Source organism: Phalacrocorax carbo, chromosome 2 (assembly GCF_963921805.1).
Source record: "Phalacrocorax carbo chromosome 2, bPhaCar2.1, whole genome shotgun sequence".
Classification (NCBI taxonomy): domain Eukaryota; kingdom Metazoa; phylum Chordata; class Aves; order Suliformes; family Phalacrocoracidae; genus Phalacrocorax; species Phalacrocorax carbo.
In genome coordinates, this window is record NC_087514.1 from 61,613,632 (window position 1) to 61,629,877 (window position 16,246).

The following is a 16,246-nucleotide window of genomic DNA, read 5'->3' on the forward strand; positions in this document are numbered from 1 at the left end:
TGATGAAGATGTACAAGTCCCTGACAAGCCCAGACTGGAGGTGATAAGCAGTGTCCTCTTCCATTTCAGTAAAAAAGTCATAAAACAACATGGCCAAACCTCTAGTCTCATTAATACATTTTGAATTAATGCAGTTTAAACTGGACTCAGGATTCCCATAGACATGTTCCCATGGAACATAACCATTCAAAATAAAATTCCTTGAACTCAGTAGTAATAATGCTTTCCTGGGAAATGGATATACTCCTCAGGCTAATCCATAGCAGCAACTGTCATATGTGTTAACTTTAGGGCTCTCAAGGGACCAGTTAGAATCACTTAGTTTACCCAGGGGCTCCTTGTGACTGAGGGATTATGTGGAAGAGATTTTTTTTTTTTTTGATAACCCACACTTCTTGCAGAATGCTTTTATCTTAGATGCAAGGTATTTGCTACAATCTTGTCCCTCAGCTGCATCGTGCTGTCTTCGTGAGTGTTCATTTGCTCAGACCATTGCTGACAGGTAAACTTTGAAATATTAATAGAGATGGCTGTGAGACTACATGGAAAGAGCCAGATAAATTGTGCCTAGTACTTTTAACAAGAGGGTATTTTTAAACTATAACAGATTAATCTCTTTAGATTAATGTCAGCTCTCTCTTAAAACCACTTCTAGCACACGGTATGGTGTAGTGCTTGCAGCTTACTTGTAGCATACAAGTACATCCACAAATACTGTTCCTGTTTTATTAACTGAAAAGTGATTTGCACCACAACTTTAATTCAAGACATTTGCATGATGCTGTGCCCAGACCAATGCGTTCTTTTTTCTTTATGCTCTTCAGTAGTACTGTTGGGCGTAGTTTGTGTATCTCTTTGTGGTACTGTCTTATGCTATATATAATAGTCATAGGGGATTAATAATGGGTTTTTTTGAAGCTGTGATTAATTTTTACAACAATAACAGGTAGGTTAACAAGCAATAGAGTAAAAGCGTGCAAGAAGATATTCCTGTGTTTCTCACTAGGCCGCGGGGAAATCACTTACTAACTAAAATTGGTTATTGAATTATCCAAAAGAAGTACATTTCTGATCATGCTTTAGTGATGCAGAATAGCCTTGACTAAAGAAAACTGCAGAAATCTAAAAGGATTCTCTTGCTGTTGTTATTTTTGTATGAAAAATGGAAAAAAAAAATTACATTGATCCTATCCAAAACCAAAAAAGAGGCTCATGCTTGACTTTCTACATATAAATGCAGTCTCGGTTCAAATTTTTATTTAATCCTGGGTAAGGACAACTGACCTAATCAAAGTCATCACAGGAGTGTGGGGCAAGGTCTTTAATATATTCATGCTTTTTGTGGCCTCTGTAACTGCTCTTGGCCTATAAGTAGTGCTAGGACACTGACTTTCAACATCTGTATGCATCTGTTGCTCATCTTCATTTTGGACTACAGGAAAAAATCAGGAACACATCTTCCTTCGGATGTTATTTATAATCTGCTGTTTTAAAAACCTAATTATGATAGCTTCTTTTCTGAAATAGATACAGATGAAGTCCAGATATTCAGAAACCTCAATGACAACAATCTTTTTATTAATAACATAGAACATTCAATCTTGCCAAATTTTGTCACTTAAAATGTTGAAGATACAGGATGTTTCCATTACTGAGAATGGCAACCCTACAGCCAGAGAGATGCTGTTGCTTGTAGAAGTGAATAAACGATAACTTTTTAACTCAGTAACTGTATTTACGGTGATTAAAGTTTTTGTAGCAGTCACTGTTGCTGTTTGAATGTTGAGTACCTGCAGTAATGCTATCCTAGTTAAAGAAATAAATACTTTTAGATCAGAAAGGAATATAATGAGTTTTCATTTACTATGAAAAATTGGAAATAATCAGTTTTTCAGACTGATGTAGGCAGTGTTTATAATACAGATTTAGACATCTCATCTGCTTTAGGTATATTCTGATGAAACACTAGTCACATCACATTACTGTTAAAATCCCCTGTATAGAGCAGAGGTATTCTTGTGGAAGATGCTATTATTTTTAAGTTTTAGGAGTGGGAAAAATAAAAGTTTTTTTCTAAACCTGTTCTTATTAGTAGCAGTCATATTCTAATGATGCAAAGTAGCGTCTCATCCTGCAGCCATCCCAATGTAATCTTGGAAGATATGCATACTTCTTGTAGACTTCATTGCAGTATTTGTCAACCTTTTATGAAAAAATACATTTATTTTATAACTGATATCTGAGGAAAAGAAACTGAGATATCTGAACATATGAATGATTCACCAAGAAATGTATTTTCCCTAAAAACATGAGGCTTCATAATTTTTATTATAGTGTGGACCCTTTCACATTTTTCATCACAAGCATATGTAGACATAACTTGATTTCTACTATAGGAATGTGTTGATTAGTACTGATTCATCCAAAGTCAGATTTTGGTGTTTGATTGAAGGTGATGAAATGAAAAAATTGTGTTAAGTCTCTGTCTTCTTTGCAGCTACATGTGCATGTCTTTCTAATCAGTGCATTAGTGAACAAATCTAGAATGCCCAGCAGATGCACACCTGCGTGCACTGAATGAAAGGTTTGGCAAGGTGACCTTTCCATGTACTTTGGTTACACTGAACAGCAAGAATAGCCATACCTCTTGACTCAATTGGGTTTAGTTTTTCAAACTGAAGCATCAGACTAGAAACAGTCTTTTTTCCTCTGTAAAAAAGAAACTGCTTAATTTTTTCTTAACTTGATTCCATTTAAAATTCTTCTAAAGTATGTTGCTACTTTTTCAATATTACATTATTTCAACAGTAAACAGTAGTCATAAATTTAATTAAGTTATATTAGTGCTTTCTCCATCAGATACACTAGATTTTAAAAATTATTTTTATTGAGACTTTATTTGGAAATTATTTTGCGGATTTATTTATAATGTATGAAAAAGGGAAACATTTCTGTAGGCATTCAGTAGAAAATAATATGAATATCACAAAAGGAAAACAATTCTTGCATTTTTACTTCTGTTCCTCACCTTAAAATTGGTAGACTGTTGTCTTCTTTCAAATTCAGTAACTTATTTAACAAATAACCATCAACTGGTCAGGAGACACCTGGAATAAAAGCAGGAACAGTTGAAATAACTGAGCTGGCTTATCTTGATTTCTTTATTTTTTTTTTAAACATAAAACACAAATTTTGCAACCATATGAAAATAAGTTCCAGTACACAGGAATCTTCAACTTTAGAACCTATTTTATAAGCTCTTCTGTTTATATTTCATGGATACTGGAGATCAGTGGTATCTCTGCCAAGATGAGACCTGTGAAATTATCTATAATATGTAGTTTTTTCCTGTTTCATTTCTAATAAGCAAAGAACTTAAATCAGCAGCACAGACCTGTACAACATAATCTGTCTGCATGTATCTGCTGTGTAACTGTTTGCATCTGTGAATCAATTTAACTTGCACAGGTGAGATCAGAATTGGCCTGTTAGTCTAATTAGCTGAGCGAAGTATTACCTCTAGATAAATACTTTCCTCTTATGCTGTATGTCTGAGACAGAAGAAATTTAAGAAGTTTTCTCAAGGTGTTGTTGTTTGATGGTGCTTGTAAGTTTCATGTTCTGTTTTAAAGTTTCTTGTGGAGGAGAGGTGTTAAATGCATAAGTGGTTTTATTCCTGTAAATCCTCTTACACCTGTGTGTATTCTGTTGCTGCTTGCTTTGAAGGTTTTATGGCAAATACACTTGTTATTTAATGATTATTTTGTTCAAAAAAATCACTACTTAAGTTTTTAGGTTAGTATTGTTAATGGGTAATGTCAAGTTAATACTATTGATTTGAAAAGCTATAGAAGCAAAGCTTTCTTAAAATTGCTTGTTTAGTACATGCTAGAACTTAAAAGAAACTGATGGGAAAATATTATCCCTCTTCTGAATTTCTAACTTTAGAAGGGGATTCTAGAAGATACTTACACTGTGTCTTCTTTATAGTCTGTCTGTTCAAGGAAGAGGACTATACCATGTTTTTCCACACTGACTAGTCTATGCATGAGCTTTGGTGGTGTCTCAATATCGGTGGTTTTGGTTACTGACTTATCCCTTCTGTAACTAACTATATCTTCACAGGTTTGCTTTTTTGTTATGTAAATTTGGACTTTGCTCTGCTGCAGAAATGAGATCAAAAACTGTATGACTCTTTTGCCCCATTTTCTCCTGCTTCATGCATTGAAGGTACCTTCTGTCAAATTGTCTTCCATTTATTGTCATTGTCTAAGGGAGTGTGTCTGGGGTTGAGGTACCGTAAAGGATGACCTTCTATTGTTATATGTTCAAATGGATTCTGATGTTTATTGCTTCACTTGTATGAAATTGTGTGGTATAATATGAAATAATAGTAAGATTAAGAACAAGTTTCATCAACAAAGAACAACTGGCATATTTATGTGTTTTCTGAGAACACTGGAGGAAGCCCAATTTCAAAAGGTTACAATTTTAGTGATTCATACCCCTCTGTAATTTCCAATTCAGTTAGTAGGAATGTTCTGATTTATTGCTATTTGTGCTTGAAGTGCTTTATTGTTTTTGGTTGGAACAGCAATGCAATTTAACTTCTTCTATTTGCATCAATATAATAAATAATGTTAAGTTCTATGTTTTGCAAAAGACTTGCTCTAACTTCTCCTATGAGGCAAATTAAATCAACTTAATTATTTGCTCAGTAATCCTGAAAAGGATCAGGTCTCTTCCTCTGTGACCCTAAAGGGATAGGTCTTGACACTTGAAAACCCGAAATTTTGATTTCATGTTCTGTTAATGCTTTTTTGTGGATCTTGGAAAAAGCAGGTCAGGCATGCTGCCAAAGTTCAAATGCACTCAAGGTGAAGGGAGTCTGTCAGGGCACTAGTCAGGGCTGCAACAGTCCAGCTGACAGCTAATGCCATGTATCAAAACATATGTTACAGATTATTGATGCTGCCTACAGTCGTTATCATATTTTCTCAGCACAGTTTTCTTACAAAAATAATGACCACAGTCTCATTCTCTTAATGAGCGTATGAATGTTCTTAGTGTGGACTTACTAAGAATTGTTTACTTACCTGGAGATTTCTAGGAAGACAGGTCAGCTCCCTACGTGATGGTCACACGTAAGCAAGCTTGCGTGTTGGCAACCTCTGTTCTATGATTATTACAGTGATAGGTCAACAGGCAAATGAGACTAAAAAGGAAGAATATATGTGCAGGTAAAAATCACTACTGGGAGATGAGATCTGTGTAGTTGTTAAAGAAACTGGAAGATGCATGAAGTAGCAGTTGTCTTATTACTTTATTTGGATTTGGGTTTTGTTGTTTTTTTGTTTTTAATTTGATACAGACTTGGTTTTTTGGGGGGGTTTTTGATTTTTTGCTTTGGGTTGTTTTTTTGGTTGTGGGGTTTTTTTCCTTTTCAATAGAAAGGTCTAGGTTTTTTTCACCTTTTTAACTGTATGTCTTTTGTCTGATGGTGGAATAGATTTTGAGTCATAGAAGTCACATAATGCCCATGTAATTGATGGGAGTGGGAGGCTTTGCTTGTTAATTTCCTAGTATAAAATTTCATAGTATCATACAATCCCCTTATTTAAGTGAAGAGTCCAGCAGCCATAGCTACTATTCATGATGAAAAGCCACCTGCTATACTGCTGTTAAAAGGGGGCAGGATGTTAGTATGGAAGCAGAGATCTGTTCATTAAAGCTATAAGGAAATTTGGCTTCTCAGTCTGAGATTGTGACATATGAATTGTCAGTAATCTGTTCATGATGAGTGTTTTTTAATGAGAAATACTTAGCTTGTCAGAGCTATGGAAAATCATTTCAACTGTGTCTAACTATATCAGTTTTATGCCTTGAGGACCTGCCATTTAGGTGGCCTGTGATATCAGTGGGACAGTGGTGTCATGCTTTGTCACATGTCAATTACAAAAATGTTTGAGCTTATGTTAAAGAAATATTTCGTACCTCCTGTTTTAATATTGTTACTCTAAATTTTAATGCAAAGGTATTTAATTTTTCAGAAATGAGTTTTTCAAAATGCATTTTTTTTTTACCTTTCCTCACCGTGTTCTTTTCATGTCTCTGATAATCAAAAATACTACAGTTTTTCATAATGTCCAACAGCCTTTGGCTAATTACTCAGCCAATTATGAAAATAAATATATTAGCTAGATGATGTACAGTCATATGGAGGGAAAAGTTAGCCTTAATGTAGGATATTTAAAACTTGGGATGTATACTAAGAGCAAGTAGCAGTATAAGAACCTGGAAAAGACTAGTACCTATTCTTAAATACTCTGATTTAGAATAATCAAGTTTAAGCTTTTACTTAATTGGGGGACTTGGGTTACAGTCTTCAGTTTAGAAAGGGAGGGAGAAATAAAAACTGAATAAAACAATACTGAGAGCAATATGGCAACAAATTATATTTTGGATAAATGACTTGTACTCAAAAGAAAAATGTGGGTTTAATTTTGATAAAGCCTGACCAATAAGAATCTTTTTCAAGTTTCTGTGGAGTGGCCTTAATGCTGTAAATAATCCCATTGGCCAAGTCCCAGTACTGTGCAGATGAGAAAAGGGTGCAGGAAATTCTGTTGTTTACACATGTGTCTGTAACACTGAGAAGCAAGAGAAGCCCAGCAAGCCCAGAGGGTAAGGGGTCTTAAGCTTGTGGGTTTACTGTTTGACTTTTTTATTTCTCTTCTGTGACAAGGTATGGGTTACTATCATGCTGATGGTAAGGAGGAAAACAATATGAAATACCCAGCAAAAAGTACAGAAGATCAGAAAGGAGATAGCTCTTGAAATATGTAGCTAAGTTAGATCTAGCTAGATTTTTCTCTCCTGTCCTTTTCACTACTATTGGGTAGTATTTGTTCTAACAACCCATTAAACACAGCTTGTTTTTCAGGTATAGTAGGATCCTTACTTACCATAACTGGGCAAGTTTTCAAAGTATTCAAAGTGGCAGTTTGTTAAATGCTTATTTCTTACTTTTGATTTAGGAATCAGTATAAATGCAGTTTCAGTACTGAAAATCTTTTTTAAATCACTAAGTGAAGTGCATCTGAAATAGGATGAACTGGTAAAGCTTTGGTAACTTTTAATCATTAACCGTATTATGAACATAAGTGTCGCGAGAATACTGTTATGAGTTGGCAGCAGTTTATATTGTGGGTTGGGGTTTTTTTTGTTAGAAAGCAATGTTTTAACAATGTTTCTATTTTCATAAATTCCACTAATGAGTTGTATAATCCAAACTTCCTTCAGTAAATATCTGATGATAGGATAAGGAAAAAGTGTGTTCTTAGCTACATATTTTTTTAATGAAATGAAATATAATTTATGGAAATTATGATTTGTTGATTTTGGACAAAGATTTTTAGTTTGTCATTATTTGAAAGGCAAATATCCCAGATGGTGTGAGACTGTATGGATGATCCATTGCCAATGAGAACCAAGGGTCAAATTTCAAAAGTAATGTTGATGAGTTGCATAAGTATATAAAACAAACAGTACTAATAAGCATCCTACTGACTATCCAGATAGCTGCATTTTATCTGTCTTAGTTCTCACTGATTCTTACAACCATTTTGTGTTCCAAAGATCTCTGTGTAATGCAAGGTACTTCCATGAGATGTGGAATTCAGCTCCCTAGAGGAGGTAGGAAACAGTTCCTTCTATGCCAGTAAATCATTATATACATGTGAAAGGTGCTGTTTCTAATGTCAATATTGTTACTTTAATTGGAAAGACTGTGGGTGCAGTATGGTGTGTATTGTGAATTCCATACACTTAGTCCATCTTATAAGTAGTCACCAGTGGGTCTAAAGGCAATTACGTTTTTATGATGGAGGTATCTCAAGCAAACTGGATGGAGAACGGTTAAAACTGATAGTTCTAAGGGAAGTCCCATGGAAAATGGAGACAAGTACTTTATTTGCATTTATATTAAACTATATTTTAGCAAAATGGAGAAAAAGGAAGAAAGAATAACAACAAACTTTTGAGTAATATTGAAGTCCTCAATTTAAGTTTGTGTGTTTTGTTTACCTATCACAGACTGATTCATAACTTGGATTCCTATAAATTCTCAGTGTCAATCCTCTTCAATGATTGTCTATTTTTTAGCTTCCTTGTTCTTACTCTTCACTTCTTTCTCAGCTTTGAATCTTCCACTCTGCTTAACTCAGTGAGTTACAATGGTAAGTGAAAACCGAACATTAATCTCACAATTCTGTAAAGGCTGCTTAATGACAGATTTTCCTGTTTTCCCATAATGGGAGATCTTCATTGCAGTTACAGTTATGTCTGGTAAGCTTCTATATAACTATCAAAATAGGCAAGTTAGCTTCTAAACAACACTTATTGTTATTAATAGTCCATTCCATTTGTAGGGACCCTTACTGGGCTCTTCCAAATTGTTAGAAACCCCTGTTATTTTTTCCCTCTGTGTCTTTTAATAAGGTATTAACAGGATTGTGCAACAGAGATTTACTTTTTAACTGACATCACATAAAGGTGTATCAATATATAGAATCTACATTATCTTGGTATTAATCTCTTGTTAAGGCATGCTAGAAACCATATTCTGCATTCCTTTGGAAAAGCATGTCTCTAAGCAAAGGATGCTTCTGTTCTTACTCCCTTTTTAGTCCATACAATAATCTTTCATTGACTGGTTTAATGTCAGAGTGATCCTTCCTGAACAGCTTGATGCTCTACTCATGCTGATTTGAATAATCTAGGTCTGATTTACATTGGGTTAAATAAAACAGGTTTTACGCCAAATCCATTCTTATTCCTCCCGTAATGTGATCGACATAAAATAACAAGGAGGAAGTTCTGTGAAAGCTCTTACTGTTTGGATGAGTTTTTAAAAATATATTTTCAGTTGACTTGAAGGTTTCTCCATAACTTTTGTAGGTATCCATTTTAACAAAAGGATGCCAACTTCCCTTCTGACTGAAGGGCAATATTGAAAAGAAAGTATGCAGAAGGAGCCAGGCTGAGTAACCATTACTTATGCAATTAATTTATTCTCTTTTCATGGCACTACTCATGGCCTACTGTAGGTACTGGGGCATTTAAGTGACAGCTAGGATATAAAGCATTGTACTTTGTGGATTATTTTATGTGACCAATCCAGTAATTGTAGAATCATTGTCACATAAAACACATGAATTATTTCTTAAGTACGTTTTCCTCAAAAAAGATGTAGTGGAGTTGGAATCATGACAGGATTCTATCTTACAGCATTAAATCCCACAAAGGAGTCCTTGAACTTTTGAAAGACATAAGATGGTGTTAAAATACTACAGCGGTTAAGAACAATTGAGAATAATTACATATAAATGTCCAAGAAGTAATCTTTTTTAAGGAAAGGAATATTCTTTAAACATTTAATTATAGAAGAAATGGCTTAAAACTATTCTGATAAAACAGAGTATATCTCTGCACAACAGAATTGTTAATTCTGATACAACTCTATCAAAGGAATTGAACAAGCCAAAGGGATAGGCTCTGACCCAGAGAAAACAAAAATATTAATGAGCATTCTTATTTTTCTGATTATATGGGTGGGAATATCACTTGTTTCCAGATTGACGCTGAGTAGTGTTTTAAAGTAAAGTTGTATTGTGTTCTAACAAGCAACGGAATGTTTTAGGTCTTGGTCTGAAACAATGTATCAGATATTTATGATTAATTTTCCTTACTCCCAGTGTTATGAAATTTGATTTTGAAAGTAGGTCATGACTTGAATAAAAAAAGATTATAAATTATTACAACTATAACAAGACAATTCTTAATCTCTCATATCATAAAGCATATGGTTTTAAGATGTCAAGAATTTAAAAAAAAAAAGTTGAAGCATTTCTCAGAATTTAAGCAAAGATTAAAAACGTAACTTTTTCAGGGATATGCCTTTACATCTTCACATATTGAAAACAAAAAACCCAAACCCCCGTTTTGTTAGTAAGCAAAAAAACCTGCAAATGAAAGTAGAGCTATTCAGTTTAAATTCACTAAGTACATACAAAAAGTTGTTAGAAATGTGGTATAAATTCTAGAAAACAAGCTTGTGATTTTTTTTTTTTTAAATAATGAAGCTTCTCCCTACATTTAAGTGACCTCTACTGTTTCAGTGGACAGGTTCTAGCATTGTCTGACCTAACTCTTGTTCAGTAAAGTGCTTTTCACGTTGAAGAAGTCTGCCTTCAGTTGCCTTTTTCAACTTCCTTTTGAAACTGAAAGGAGCCCAGCTGACCTAATCTATAGCTCAATCTGAAAAAAAAAAAATGGAAAAACTGAACAAACAAAAAGAAAACAAACTAAAAAAGAAAATCCCCACAGATCTTTGAAGTCCTCATTCCCATGTGGGTGTAACTGAGTATCTTAAAATTTGGCTGTACCCAGTAAGAACTAAGGAGGCTCTCACAAACAGATTAATTTGGCTTTCCAAAATAAATAAAACATGAAATAGTAGAATGCTAGTGTTAGTAATTTCTGGAAGAGGAACCTAACTATTGAGAACCTGACATGATACAATGGTCTTTGTTCTGAATAGTGTACTGTAAGCTTATTTAAAGCTTACTTGCAAATATTTATGTTTCAGATAGCTTAAATTGATAAACAAACACCCTGGATGAAATGCTTCTAGCTTTCTTTTCTTCTTTGACTTCAACCCAAAACTGGCTTTAATGCTTGCAAATTTTAAAAAAACTTAAAACCAATGATGAATAACATCCTTAAAGGCAGATCTAACCTTGTGAATGATGTATGTCTTGGCTATTATTCCCATAAATTTCTGGAGTCTTCAGAGCAAACCCATGAAAGATATTTTTCTGTGTTGTGTCAAAGAGCTGTCTGTCAGTATAAGCAAGATAGTGCCTGTATGTACTGGCTGAGCTGTGTATCCTGTAATAAAAAACACTGACAATTATGATTGTATGGAGTCTTTTGAGATTCTTTTGCTGACTGACAACTGGTTCTGTTGCAACGGAGCAGAGCAGGGTAAGAAGCTACCTGCTTAGCCTACTTGTTCCCTGTAAAGGGGCTATGTGCTTTATCAGTGCTGTTTGCACTGATATCAGTGTTATCACTGTTAGCACTACATTATCACAGTGCTATCACTGATAGCACTTTATCAGCTGCTTTAGCACTGCTGTTTATTTCAATGTGGGGTAAAAAAAAGTCACATTCAACACGAACTGAAACTAATTTACTTTGCTTTCTGTGGAAACAGAGGAAGAAGGCTCATGCACTTGGTTATTCTTTGCCTCAGCTGTGGAACTGCTGAAAACAAAATCAGACACCATTTTAATATGATTGAAAGCAAATCTCATTGTCTCCGAAGAACAAGATGCCTAGGTGTTTTCATAAATCACACAGTGTTCATTTGCATCTTTAGCCATAAGCATTAAAAAAAAGATAGTGTCTCAGTATACTGAACTAATATTAACTAATGTGAACTCTATTTTTCTGAAGCAATTACCTCTTTCAAGTTTGAGAACAGATTACTGTTGTTCTAAAAAATCTCTGTGCTGTTCAGGAGGTGTGTATTAGACCAGACCTTTAACTGGTGTGAATTTGTTTGTATGAATTAATATTGCCCTGGTTTAAATACACTCTGAATTTGGTATGAATTGAAGTTGTTATTCAGATTATTATTCATAGCCTGTCTTAACAATCATACAGAGCATCATTCAGAAAATAAAGGTATTTAATGGTAGATTACCAATCTCCACACAGAATCAATAAGATTAGATTAGAACTCAGGTGAGTCAGCTACTTACTTAGTCCAGAAGTTTACACTAGGTTTTGTAAATCTGTTTGTAAATTGGTTACCCTGAAAAGATCTAAAATTTTGACAGTTCATACTTATCCTAATTTTACCTCTTCTTTTCATTGATCATATCCTCATAAAAAGTGATAGGCAACCTCAAAAGGGAGCCAGCAAAGTAAACTTGTGTCTCAAAAGCCACCGTTAGCTAGCTAAATTGTGTTAAGGTTTTCTTGGCTTCTGCTTAATACTTAGTTCGGTTTGAGATTGTCTGGGAAAGTTGTTTGTTTCATGCTTGCTCCCCGTCCTCCTCCCTGCACGATCTGATTATACAACTTTTTCAAGTGTAGCGGCTGAGAAATAAGTATCAATTCTAGAGACACAAATATATAAAAATTATGGTTGGTATTATGAAGATTTGTAATAAAAACATTATTGGGGAAATGAAGTTACTGTAAATGATATTTAAAGTGGTACTTCAGAGCTTGTTTTGGCCTTATGGGTAGTAAATGACAACATCTGTATGTACAAATATATTACCCATATATAACCCTAAGGATTTGAACACCGCTTCAAAGACATGAAGAAACATCAGCTTGTCTATGTAAAAGATACTGCAGTGATATGTAATGACTTGTGTTAACCTGTACACCTAAATCACAATGAATAAGTATTAGGCATGCACCATATTTTCTCAGAAAGGAGGAGAAATATCTAAAGATGAAAAAGGGTAATCTTTCACAGGGGTTTATTTTGCAAATCTGAGCAAATAATCTGGCTAGCCCTCAACCTCAAGAAAAAGGAAGATGTGTGAAATATAATACTTCAGAGTAGCTCTGTACTGTAGTACTTCTGTGGATTTAACAACTTGTTAAAATTTTGCTTACAGTTATCTAAATAGATCTCTGGTTTTGCATATATTCAATGTCTGACTTGCTAGTTGCTGCTTGATTCCAAAGTAGCCAAGTGTTAAATTATTCAAGCTTTAGATGCTTAATGCTTGAATCTGTACAAAAGTTTATCTGGTGTGTCAGGAGTAGATGTTCTGTTAAGTATCTATTGCTTTCTGCAAACGTATTTTGAAAACAAGACTTTTCCTTGTATATCAGCGTTTCTACTCTTCCATCACCTGGGAACAAGCAGAGACTTACAATAATAGAATTGAGAAAGTGACGCAGTTGATTTTTGTGTTGTTAATATGCCATCAAGTTTCATATCTCAAGATACTTTAAAACTGCATTTCTTTCTAGAATATATGCATTTGATTCATGGATGAGAGTGTGTAGACCCTGATATCTATTCCAGAAGCAATATAAGTGTAATCCCGTAAAATGATAAAATTCTTACCAAATTAAGAGATTCTCAAGAGTGGATTGTAGCAGTCTTAAATATGTTAACCTTGACTATTGTATGATTTGTGGCTTTTTTTTATTTCTTTGGTTTTGTTTGATTTCTTTAGTTTGGAATGGAAGCAAGAAAATTCCAAGAAAACACACTACTGCCCTTGAAGCATAAGATAAATCAGCAATTTTTCTGAAGCAGATAGTCTGGGTTTACCTTTTAGTGATTATAATGAAAACAGATTAAAAAGGAATATAATTAAGAGAAAAATCTTTTCCATATGTCACTGAATTCTTAAGGAGACAAAATGTATTGGGTTGTTGGGTTTTTTTTTTTCTGTAACTGTGTGAGGGAATTATGGTGCTAACATGTATAATGGAATATCAACATTTTGGTACTTAGAAGTATGTAAATAACAAATAATTTTTTTATAATATGCAATGTTGAAAGTACTTTTTTTATATATAATCTGCTGATATTTTTTTGAAAGTCTAAGAATCAAGTTGGTTAGAGTGAAGTTCTGGAGCATGAATATGGTTACATGAAAAACAATAAATCAGTATATTCCTATAATCTTCTTCTTAAGTTATTTACATTATAAAATGATTTGATTTTTAAAAAGACATTAGATGGAAGAGTTGCAGAATCCGAAAATGTGAATATACTGTGTGGTTCATGACAACAATGTGGAATTGTTGCTTCTAAGGCAGTTCAGAAATAGTCTTATTTCTTATGGCTCGTCTCTACATACATGACGTTTTGTGAACCACTTGACTAAAAGTGGTGTATTCAGAGATTCAAAATCTGTGATCTTGGTTTCTTCTTGTTTTCTGGCTGTTATGGCAATGTTGTTAAAACTGGGAGAAGCAGGCACGGACAGTTCCTCAGAAATCACACTGCTCAGAGAATCGTGGAACGGCTGAGGTTAGAGGGGACCTCTAGCGATATCTAATCCAGCCCCTCTGATCAGAGCAGATTGCTCAGGACTTCTGTGTAGTATGCTTTTTTTGTTTGTTTATTTTATTTTGTTTTAAGGAATTGCTGTCAGACTAGATATTTTATTTTCTCTAAAATGAGGAGGACTGCTTCCATTTGGAATTACAAATTTTATTTCAAAGGGGTGGAGTAGGTTATGGGGAAGGATGGGAAATGAGGAAAAACTGGCAATGCGACTGGTGTGGCCAGCCTGAGGGCTGTTCAGGGCCACTTCATGTTTCTTTTTGTGGAGTTATAACTTTAATATATATTAAATTTTACCCTACATGTCTTTATGTAAATTATAAAAATGTTCAGGAGAAAGAAGGTCCTACTAACAATAGAAACAGTTCCTCCTCTAGAGTCAGATACCATTTGTTTGTACCATGAATACTGCAATATCAAGTAGCACTATATTTAATATTGTTCTATAGTGTAAAAAGCTTATTCCTGCATTCTGGTCATTGCTTTATTTTCCTTTTGTTTCTGGATAATCCTGTCTCGTTTCTGACTAAATCAGTAAAAGCTTCATCTATTCCTGAGTAGTCCTTTCACTTACTAATCCCTCTGTGGCTTATTGCATTTCAGTCATTATCTTTAATGTGATTATCCTTTACACTTTCTCCTGGGAGTTTAGCTATACATGGACTGCTAGTGTAATAGTACATTTTCTGAAAGTACTTCAGAATCACAGAATAGTTTGGGTTGGAAGGGATCTAGTCCACCCCCCTGTAATAAGCAGGGACATCTCCAACTAGATCATGTTGCTCAGAGCCCCATCTAACATGACCTTGAATGTTTCCAGGGATGGGACATCTACCACCTCTCTAGGCAACCTCTTCCTGTGTTTTACCACCTTCACTGTAAAAAATGTCTTAATTATTTATCTAGTCTGAATCTGCTCTTTTTTAGTGATAGGACAAGGGGAAATGGTTTTAAACTACACCCCTTGATAAAGAGTCCTTCCCCGTCTTTAGGGCTCCTTTTAAGCACTGGAAGGCTGCAATAAGATCTCCCCGCAGCCTTCTCTTCTCCAGGCTTGAACAACCCCAGCTCTCTCAGCCTGGACTCATTCTGCAGATGCTCCAGCCCCCTGATCATTTTTGTAGCTCTCCTCTGGACCCACTCAAACAGCTCCATTCCCTTCCTGTGCTGAGGGCTCCAGAGCTGGACGCAGCACTCCAGGTGGGGTCTCACCAGAGCAGAGCAGAGGGGCAGAATCACCTCCCTCAACCTGCTGGCCATGCTTCTTTTCATGCAGCCCAGGATACAGTTGGCTGCAAGTGCACATTGTTGTCTCATGTCCAGCTTTTCATCCACCAGTACCCCCAAATCCTTCTCTGCAGGGCTGCTCTCAATCCCTTCATCCCCCAGCCTGTACTGATACTGGGGGTTGTCCTGACCCAGGTGCAGGACCTTGCACTTGGCCTTGTTGAACCTCATGAGGTTCACATGGCCCCGCTTCTTGAGCTTGCAACCGTGTCTGTCACAACACTTCATATAGTAGTAAAATGCAATTCTCCCTACAGAACACAATTTTCCTGCAGTTTCTTTCTGGTTTTGACCCTCTTAGGCTTGATAGAGTAGATAACAAACTTTGTTTCTGGATATATTTTTTTTCTTCAACAGAAATCCAAGCTGAAATTTGGGTGTCTTTTTTTGCCATCTTTCTCTCTGTCATATTATTCCCTCCCATCATGTAGCAGTGATCAACTCAGAATTGGGATCTGACTCCAGTTTTGCACCGATTCTACTAAGAAGTGCTTACTTACACTTGGTCCTACTTCTTTTACTGCATCTGGAATTTTTTAACTTCTCTTGAGATTAAATTTATTTATTTTCAGGGCAAAGATGTTTATACCATAAGGAAATAATGAGGAAAATAGAAAATAGAATCATTAAAATTGGAAAAGACCTCTAGGATCATCAAGGCTGACTGTCAACCCAACACCATGATGCCTCCTAAACCATGCCCTGAAGTACCACGTCTTCGCATTTTTTTTTTTTTAACACCTCCAGGGATGGTGACTCCACCACCTCTCTGGGCAGCCTGTTCCAATGCCTGACCACTCCTTCAGTAAACAATTTTTTCCTAATATCCAGTCTGAACCTCCT

General features: G+C 35.1%; 1 protein-coding gene across 1 annotated transcript in view; it reads left to right on the forward strand.

Annotated features, from left to right (window-relative positions):
- Positions 1-6,616: 6,616 nt before the first annotated feature.
- CCDC102B (coiled-coil domain containing 102B) overlaps positions 6,617-16,246 on the forward strand; it is a 198,271-nt gene continuing 188,641 nt past the window's right edge. Inside the window, exon 1 of the mRNA XM_064445450.1 lies at positions 6,617-6,684. The gene's annotated coding sequence lies outside the window, so the exon portion shown is untranslated. The remainder of the gene's footprint in view (positions 6,685-16,246) is intronic.